Genomic DNA, 9,924 nt, shown 5'->3' on the forward strand with positions numbered 1-9,924 from the left:
GAATCGACGCCCCGCGGACCCGCGCCCGCTCACACCTGCGGCGCCCCCCCGCGCCCACGTGGCTCCAGCCCGCGCTGTTTGTCTCGTTTCCGGGTCCAGGTCCCACCTCTGCCCGCGCCGCGGGGTCCACAAGGGAGGCGCCCTCCAGGGGACCTGTGCCCGGGGCGGCGCCTCCTGCCAGCGCGGGGGTGGGGCGGGCAGCACCGACTCCGGCCGGGCCGCCCCGCCCCGCCCCGCCCCGCTGACCGCCTCGCAGCCCAGGCGGGGGATGCGCACAGGTCTCCAACCCAGTGCCCAGCACGCTGGGTGATGTCCACGATCTTGCAGAGCCAGCAGGAGAATGACCCTGCGGACACCAGGCGGGTCACTAAGCCCAGCTTCAGGCCACGAGGGTGCAAAGTGGAGGTCACCAGCCCCATCTTCGCTGGGCCTGGTGCCCATTAAGTGACCAAACGTGGCAGTGGAGGCTTGCTGCCCACACTCAGGTCTCCATTGGTCACTGATAACCAAGAGGCCACCTGGGTCTGGGTCTGTACTGTGGAGGAAAAGGGGCCGCATGCTCACCTGACAAGCTCAGGGAGGCCTGCGTGGAGCCTAAAGTAACCACACGGGATGGTCTGAAATGTGAACTTTTCAACTGGAAGCAGGTTATGCCAGGTAGTCAGGTCCTGGGCTGGCATCTTCCCTGACAAAGGTCAGTTTTCACCTTATGGACTCCCTGCTCTTTCTGCATCTGAGGTAACAGACCTTTGGAATGTAGGGTGACTGCCTTTTTCCAGACCCCTCAGGGCACCACCTGTGCACCAGGGCGGAGACCACACATCCTGTCATTGCTATTATCATGTTAATTGCTGGCTGCTAATTATCCTGTACCCATGTTGGCAAAAGATATGTGTGTCTGTCATTTTACTTTCCATCCAATCCCAAAGGTTCCCCTGCTCTGCTTTCTCCCGCCTCCCTGATCTGTCATCACCTGTGGATTTCGTGGACCCGTTTAAGCCTCTTCTGATTGTCATATACAGATGAAGGTGCAACCTGCCGTTCTCCTGGGCATTGCTCAATCCCTTCAGGTTTGCTTCACGACATTTGTCTGCATTTGTCTACAGTTTGGCTCAAATAAACTCACCAAATTCTTTTTTTTTTTTAATCCTCACCCAAGGACATTTTTCCATTTTTTGTTTACATAGAGTGGGAGGGAGAGAGAGGAAGAGAGAGAAACATCAACGTGAAAGGGACACATTGAGTGGCTGCTGCCACCCGCAGGACCAACCAGGGCCGGGGACAAACTGCAACGGAGGTACGTGACCTTAGCGGGAACCGAACCCGGGTCTCTCTGGACCGCAGGCCGACGCTCTAACTACTGAGCCAAACCAGCCAGGGCACTAAATTCTTTTTTAATTGTTTTATTTTATTTTATTTTTTTTATTGATATTAGAGAGAGGAAGGGAGAGGGAGAGAGAGAGAGAAACATGGATGAGAGAGAACATCGATTGGCCGCCTCCTGCATGCCCCCTACTGGGGATTGGACCCACAACCTGGGCATGTGCCCTGACTGGGAATCGAACTGGCAACCTCCTGGTGCATGGGTTGCCGCTCAACCACTGAGCCACACCGGCCGGGCTAAACTCACTAAATTCTTCACAGGTTTGAACAATTCTTACGTTGACAGCCCCCCAGCCCTGCTCTGTGCCTGTGTCTTCATCTGTGAGCTCACAGTCTTGCTGGAGAATTAATAATAATAATAATAATAATAATAATAATAATACAGCAAATGTTGGTGTTCCAGGCCCTGAGCAAAGTGTCTGATGTATCTTATTCCTCACCATCCTCTCCCCTGCCAACCAACACAGCCTGAGGGCACTCGTGGGGAGCTGGGTACTTACTGGCCACGGCTGTTACACATGACAATTAAAATTATTATTGACAAAGGCCGGTTCCTGCCGCACCCACCTCGACGACCCTCTGCTCCTTGCCTCCATTGTCCACTCACACTGTCCTTCCTCTGGGCCGCGAACAGCAAGCTCAGACCTTCTTGGGGCTCCCCTCCCGTGTGCCCCCCACTTGCAGGGCTCGCTTCTCCCAGCCGTTTGGTCCCAGCGTCAGTGTCTGAGCCCAGGCAGTGCTTGTGGGGGAACCGAGCAGAGGTCGCTGAGCCTCCCGTTTTCACCGGCGGCCTGCGCAGGCGTCAGCCAGTGCACCGCCAGCCGCCCCCACTGTCTAGCTCCTCTGGCATCCGGGCAGGATCCAGGCCACGTCCACTGCTGTGGCCTTCGGCCTCGTGGTGACTTACTGGGAGCCCCAGGAGAGGGAGCTTGCCTGAGAGAAGGGGCCACGGGGGGCCGACCACCCTGGTCACACAGCCAGGCTGGAAGCATCCTGGTGGGATCCCTGTGCGGGCACAGCCGGGTAAGGGAGAGCCCGCCTGCCCCCCTCGGCCACGGCCACGGCCCTGTTGGCTGGGTCGGGGCGATGTCAGCAGAGCTCCTCTGTGTCCAGTGGTGCGCAGGCCGAAACCCGACCTCTGCCAGGCTGGAGGCACCTCCTACGTGGGCCTGGGAGGCAGGGGCGGCTTGTGGACCTGCCCATGTCACTGCAGCGCCAGCTCTGACTGGTCCGATCCTGCTTCCAACGAGACCCGGAACCAACGTTGACCCCCTACCAGTAACACTTGGGAACACAACTTAGGAGGGACCCTTGTGAAGCCTTGGCTGCTGTCCCCATGGAACCAAAGGAGGGGACAGGATGGGAACCTCACGCCAGAACCCTTTCAGAGTGGACGGTCCTGTCCAGGATGATCCAGCGCTGAGACCCCTAAAATCCTGCCCGGACCCCGGCTGGGGAGAGGGTTGGAGCCCTGCCCCTGTCTCTGAGGGCGAACCCCAGTACGAGCTCTTTCTTTTCCCACAAGCTGGTGCCCCGGAGTCGGTTCCCACTCTGGGTAACGCCCTGTGCGCATCAGCACGCTGGGCCACCCCAATCACAGGGAGTCCTTGCGGGGCCAGCAGGGTGGGCACGGACCCACGGTCAGGCTGGCGGGGTCCGGACGCACTGCCTGGCCCAGTCGCCTGGCCTCGGCCACTTGACTGTGCCGCATCTGGGACGGTAAGACCAACGCAGCCTTTAGGAACTAAGATATTTGACAAAATTTTTTAAAATATCCCAGTCGGCCCTGGCCGGTTTGGCTCAGCGGTTAGAGCGTCGGCCTGCGGTCCAGAGAGAGCCGGATTCGATTCCGGCCAAGGGCACGTACCTCGGTTGCAGTTTATCCCCGGCCCTGGTTGGTCGTGCGGGTGGCAGCCACTCCATGTGTTCCTTTCACATCGATGATTCTCTCTCTCTCTCTCTCTCTTCCTCTTTCTCCTTCCCACTCTATCTTACTAAAAAAGTGGAAAAATGTCTTCGGGTGAGGATAAAAAAAAACGAAAACAAAATAAAAAATCCCAGTCGACAGTCAACAGCACATCACTGACACATGTCCAGCAGAGCGGCTGGACGGCTGCCTAGCTCACGAGGTGACCCTGCCACTTTAGGGCTCTCCCATGAGACCAGGTCCACCCACGGAGCTCCGTTTTGGATTTTAAGGCCGTTTTTGTTTTTTTTTTCAGAATTTTTTAAAAATTAATTTTTGTTACAGATGTTTCTCCTTTTCCCCCCACTGATACCCACCTCCCTCTCCCTCCCTGCCCTGTCCCCAGCTTTGTTGTCCATGTCCATTGTTCATACATACATGCATATAAGTTCTGTGGGGTTTTTAAGGCCATTTTAATGTCCCCAGGGGCTCCTCCCTCTGTCCCCTTCTCCACGTCCTCATCCACTCCTTAGACTCTTAGAGGGACGAGAGAAACAGTCGAGATCTGAAACACCCGGCCTGAAGGAGGCCACGGCGCTGCCCACCCTCCGTGTCTGCACCCCCAGCTCTATCTGTGCACCAAGGTAAACGGAGCTGCAGCGGGTGGTCAGGCCACCTCCTCGGACACGTCTCCCTCCGGCCGTGACCGGCCAGTCCAGCAGGGTAACTGGGGGCAGTGCTGAAACATTTCCAGGCATGGGCTTCGGGTGGCACCAGAACCACGAACGCTCAACCGCCCGAGAGGAAGCCCGCTTTGAGGAGGAGGCCCCGACGTCCCACGTTGAGACGTGGGTACGTGGTGTGGTCAGCGTGGACATCCTGTTTCGACAGGTGCAGGTCCAAGCCATTCAGTGTTTTCCCAAGAAAGTAGAGGTTGTGGACACTGTCCACCTCCAGGTGCCAAGAATCTGGTGGTAAGTGTCCCATCAACAGAATGGCTAACCATAAAGACGGTCAGCATCCGAAAGAATTGTCAAAACCCATGAGTATGTCACATACAGACAGAACAAGATGCCCTGGGCACCCCCGGGAACGGCCCGCCCCGCCCTGGCTGACAGCAATGCGGTAAATGTATACAGTGAAAAGTGATGCTTCAAAATAAGACACGACTTCTGGTCAAGACGGCGGGTAGGTAAACGCGGTATCCGTCCTCCCACAACCACACCAAAGTTACAACTAAACTACAGAACCACCATCATTCAGAACCGCCTGACACCAAGCTGAATGGAAGTCCTACAACTACGGAATTAAAGCAGCAGCCACATCGAGACTGGTAGGAGGGGCGGAGGGGACGGGCTGGTCCACACCCACGTGTGACAGATAAAATCAGGAGGACACCTCGGCTGGGAAGGTCCTTCCTGAGGACTGAGGGGTCCCAGTCCCACACCAGGCACCCCGCTCAGGGTTCCAGTGCCAGGAAGAGAATCCCCATCACTTCTGGCTGAAAAACCAGCGAGAACTGAGGCTCAGGGAGGCTGAAGCGGCTGGAGTCCCAGGCAGCTCCTTAAAGGGCCCACACACAGACTTATCGGACTCTCTCCCTCTGAGCTTGGAGGGGAGGCAGCTTGAGGGGCGCCAGAGACATACAGGGAAGAACTGAGCTGTTTGGCACTGGAGCGAGGGCTGGAGAGGGGGCTTCCTCGGGGACACACGTGCTGTCAGAGGCCTTTATTCCTTTGGTGAGCCCTTCCCCGGGGCAGCAGACACGCCTATCTGGGACCCCAGCAACCTGGCTCACACTGGTAGCCCCGCCCTGGTGACTACTTGAGGCCCCGCCCCACCCAACTTTCAGGCCCACCCAAGCTGTTGCCAGTTGTTTCACCATAGGATTGGCCTGTCTTGGAACCTGCTTCAGGTTTTCCTAAATTATTTCCAACAAGCAGCATCTGGTCTCAGATAGCCCCATACTTCTCCTTAAGTAATACATAGAAACAAACATAGGGAGGCAGCCAAAATGAGGACACAAAGAAACAGGTCCCAAATGAAAGAACAGAACAAAACCCCAATAAAAGAACTAAGCGAAATGGAGATAAGCAACCTAATAGATGCTGAGTTCAAAACACTGCTTATAAGGATGCTCAATGAACTTAGTGAGAACCTCAGTGAACTTAGTGAGGGCCTCAAGAGCATAAAAAAGGACCAGTCAGAAATGAAGGAGGCATTAACTAAAATAAAGAATAATTTACACAGATTCAATAGTAGAGTAGGTAAATCCAAGAAGCAAGACATCGATTTGGAACATAAAGAAGCAAAAAACATCTAATCAGAACGGCAAAAAGAAAAAAGAATACAAAAAAATGAGGATGGTGTAAGGAGCCTCTGGGACAACTTCAAGCGTGCCAACATTCGCATCTTGGGGGTGCCAGAAGGAGAAGAGAGAGAACAAGAAATTGAAAACCTATTTGAAACAATAATGGCAGAAAATTTCCCTAACGTGGTGAAGGAAACAGACACACACATCCAGGAAGCACAGAGAGTCCAAACAAGATGAACCCCAAGAGGCCCATATCAACATCAGAATGCAAAAGGTTCAAGACAAAGAGAGAATCTTAAAAGCAGCAAGAGAAATGCAGCTAGTTACCTACAAGGGAGTTCCCGTAAGGCTGTCAGCTGATTCCTCAAAAGAAACTTTGCAGGCCAGAAGGGAGTGGCAAGAAATATTCAGAGTGATGAAAAGCAAGAACCTACAACCAAAATTACTCTATCCTGAAAAGCTGTCATGTAGAATCGATGGCCATATAAAGACTTTCCCAGACAAGGAAAAGTTAAAGGAGTTCATCACCACCAAACCGTTATTATATGAAATGATGAAGGGTCTTTTTGAAGAAAAAGATAAAATATATGAACAAACAAAATGGCAATGAATACATAGCTATCAACAATGGAATCTACAAACAAAATGAACAGGCAGAACAGAAACATTCTCATAGATACAGAGAACATTTTGTTGGTTGCCAGATGGGAGGGGGGCTGGGGGAATGGGTGAAAAAGGTGAGGGGATTAAGAAGAACAAATTGGTTGCTAGACTGACAAACTTCAAAGAGAAGGGGGTTGGGGGGTGGGAAGAAATAAACCAAAGAATTTATATGCGTAACCAATGGACACAGACACCAGTGTGGGAAAAGGCAGGAGGAGGGCAGGGTGGGGAGGAGGGGGTCAGTGGGGGAAAATGAGGAACATCTGTAATACATTCAACAATAAAGATAAAAATAAAAAAATAAAATGAAGTGCACCGTAAACAACATAAATGACCTGATGTAATTAGGAAATAACAAAACACAAGGACAAAGGCAGGTGTGGTTGGCGCTGTGGCGCGGGGCTGGGAGCTGACAGAACGAAATGGGTGGAGGGGAGGATGGAGTCAGTGGGATAAAGGAAGGAGGGATGAGGAAGTCAGAGGACTTTTTAAAAAATGTTTTCATTGAGCCCTGGCCGGTTTGGCTCAGCGGTTAGAGCGTCGGCCTGCGGTCCAGAGGGACCCGGGTTCGGTTGCCGCTAAGGGCATGTACCTCAGTTGCAGTTTGTCCCCGGCCCTGGTTGGTTGTACGGGTGGCAGCCACTCCATGTGTCCCTTTCACATCGATGTTTCTCTCTCTCTCTTCCTCTCTTTCCCTCCCACTCTATCTGAACAAAAAAATGGAAAAAAAATAAAAAATGTTTTTATTGATTTTTAAAAATACATTTTTTCTTTATTTATTTTAGAGAGAGAGAAACATCGATTGGTCGCCTCCTGCGTGCCCCCCACTGGGGATCGGGCCCACAACCTGGGCATGTGCCCTGACCGGAAACTGAACCGGGACCTCGCAGCCCACGGGACCCTCCACCCACTGAGCCACACTGGCCGGGCACCAGGGGACTCGAGGGAGGCTCCCTGTGGCACGACCTCCAGCTTCGTCCCTAAAGACGGTGTGTGGATGCCGCAGTCCTGAGCCTGGACACCTCGTCGTCTTGGCCCCGTGTTCACAGAGGGCCCACTCCCCCGGGAAGGTCTCCTGGGAAGGTCTGCCGCTCGTTATTCCCGGGGTCAACGGCGTGACGTCAGCAGAGGAGCCCCAAGACAGCCACATCACCCGCCTGGCTGGACCCGGCGTGGTCCTGTGGGTGCTGCATCAGATGAAATGTCCTCTGTCTTGTCACTGAAATCACGTGTTCATAGAATGGGTTCGTAGGGCCACAAACACCCCTGCTGGCCCGCTGGCCGCTCGTCCTGGTCTGGGACATCGTGAGTCGCCTGCCGCAGGCGTGGTCCCGCCACAGCTCGGCCAGCAGACAGGCGCTTGGCGGGCACGCAGTGTGGTGGGAGGCCGGGGACAAGGGGCGTGGCCTGCCTAGGCGTCCGGCCAGCTCCAGGCAGGGCTGTGTGGCCACGCGGGCGGCACACAATGCCCCATTTATTCCGAGCCATGTCAATAAGAACCGCAGGGCCCGGGCCTGCAGGCCTGGCTCCCACGGCACCCACTGGCCAGGCTTCCGAGCTGCGGCTCCAGTCTGCGGGGGAGCGAGCGGACTCGGCGGTGCCGTCACTCACCGTGGGCTGCGTCAGGTTTTAGCCGTGGGAGCCCGGGTCTGGGCCTCGATGTTCTTGACCGTAGATCCTGCTCTGCTGGTCCGTGGAGTGAAAACTGTCCCGGCAGACGTCCCGGAGGAGAACGGTGGGGGCGGGTGAGAGCACCCACCTTGGGCTGCAGCCTGTGCAGACAGAATAGCCTCACAGAACATGCGGATCCGGCTCACTCAGGGAGATGGGGTGGGCGGACTGGGGAGGGACCTCACGGAGCACCCTGGCTCCCGGCGCGACGTTCCCCCTACGTCTGTCTTCTCGTCTGGAGAGGATACCAGCAGTCCGTTTAGGGCTCACCCTGATCCCATATGTTGTCATCTGAACTTGAATGACATCTGCAAAGACTCTATTTCCAAATCAGGTTGTGTTCACAGGTATGTAGGGGACACGGTTCAATCCACCACAGACGCCAGCTCCCTGGGCTGGGGCAGGGGTCCCCGCAAAGGCTCCCCGTCCGGCAGGAGGGTCCACAGGATCGGGAAGGCTGGGGCCCTTCCAGAGGATCAAGTTAGTTTATTTCTTTGTTTTTTATTTTTATCCTCACTCGAGGATATTTTTGCATTTGTCTTCAGATAGAGCAAGAGACCGGGGACAAACTGCAACCGAGGTACGTGCCCTTAGCGGGAACCGAACCCGGGTCTCTCTGGACCACAGGCCAACGCTCTAACCGCGGAGCCAAACCGGCCAGGGCGCATCACCTTAGTTTAGAAGGCAGAAGACGGGCTCTGAGCTTAGTCAGTAGCTGAATCTACAAAAGGTAGATAGGTCTACACAAAGCAGATCTTATAAAAATAATCATGCCGCCCTGGCCGGTTTGGCTCCAGAGAGTCCTGGGTTCAGTTCCTGCTAAGGGCACATACCAAAAAAAAAAAATCATGCTGCCCGGCCGGCGTGGCTCTGTGGATGGAGCGTCGTCCCAGGGTCCGAGAGGTTCCTGTTTGATTCCTCGTCAGGGCACATGGCCGAGTTGAGGGCTTAATCTCCAGTAGGGGACGTGCAGGAGGCAGCCGATGGATGTTTCTCTCTCACATCGATGTTTCTCTCTCTCTCCCTTCCTCTGTAAAAAAAAAAAAATCAATAAAAATGTATTTACATAAACAATAAAAATAATCATGCATCCATCAGAAAAGGGTTGGTTTTGATGCCCAGGTTGGCCCTGCTCCAAACCAACTTTTCTTTAGAGAGAGATGGAGGTCCCGGCCCCCCCGCAGCACCAAGGAGACACCCACCATTCCATCGGCTCAGAGTCCCAGCCTCTGCGGCCTCAGGCCTCCCAGGGCACAGGCCTGCAGGGGTGCAGCTGCCTGGCCCGAAGCTGCCACCTCACGCCCTGGTGCAGGGTGCTTCAGGCTGCAGGGACAGAGCATCACACCACATCCCTGCCCCACTTCACCTTCAAATAAATTGGTTACCGGGGGTGGGGGGGCCCTGCCACTGTCATTGCCTAAATCCTTCCCCCAACCCTGCCCCCTTCCTCCCTCCCTGTCCAATCATTGGGGTTCCTGCCAGGCATCTCCCCCCAAGACAGGCTTCTTCATGAAGCCAGACCCCAAGGGGGAGCTGCCGGATGTGCATTCGACATTCAGTTCATGGCCCGGGAGGTGAGGTTGGGGACAAAACAACACGAGCTGGTCCCTCCACAGCAACGACCACTTACTCAGTGCTGACTATAGTCCAGCCGTTCATCCCCTGTCCCTTTAACCTGTGCGACGCGAAGGGTCAGGGACAATGGATGCAGGCTCCGCGGCCGGCTGCATGGTGACTTCTTGAAGGGAACCCAGGAGCCCGGCTCTCCTTGGTGTGACTCGTGCAGGACTTCCCTCCAAAGAGCAGATTGAATTTAAAACCTGCCCTCGGACACGCTGACCGGCAACAATCCATGCGTAGGGGCTCGCTAAATAAATCACCACCCGGGTGCAGGACACCAGGCGGCCATGGAGAACCATGTCTTCCGATTATCACAAGGAATTCACAGTAGTGACTATGCGGGAGCGAGGCTCATGGAGCACCATGG

This window comes from Molossus molossus, unplaced genomic scaffold, assembly GCF_014108415.1.
Source record: "Molossus molossus isolate mMolMol1 unplaced genomic scaffold, mMolMol1.p scaffold_m16_p_19, whole genome shotgun sequence".
NCBI classification, from domain to species: Eukaryota; Metazoa; Chordata; class Mammalia; order Chiroptera; family Molossidae; genus Molossus; species Molossus molossus.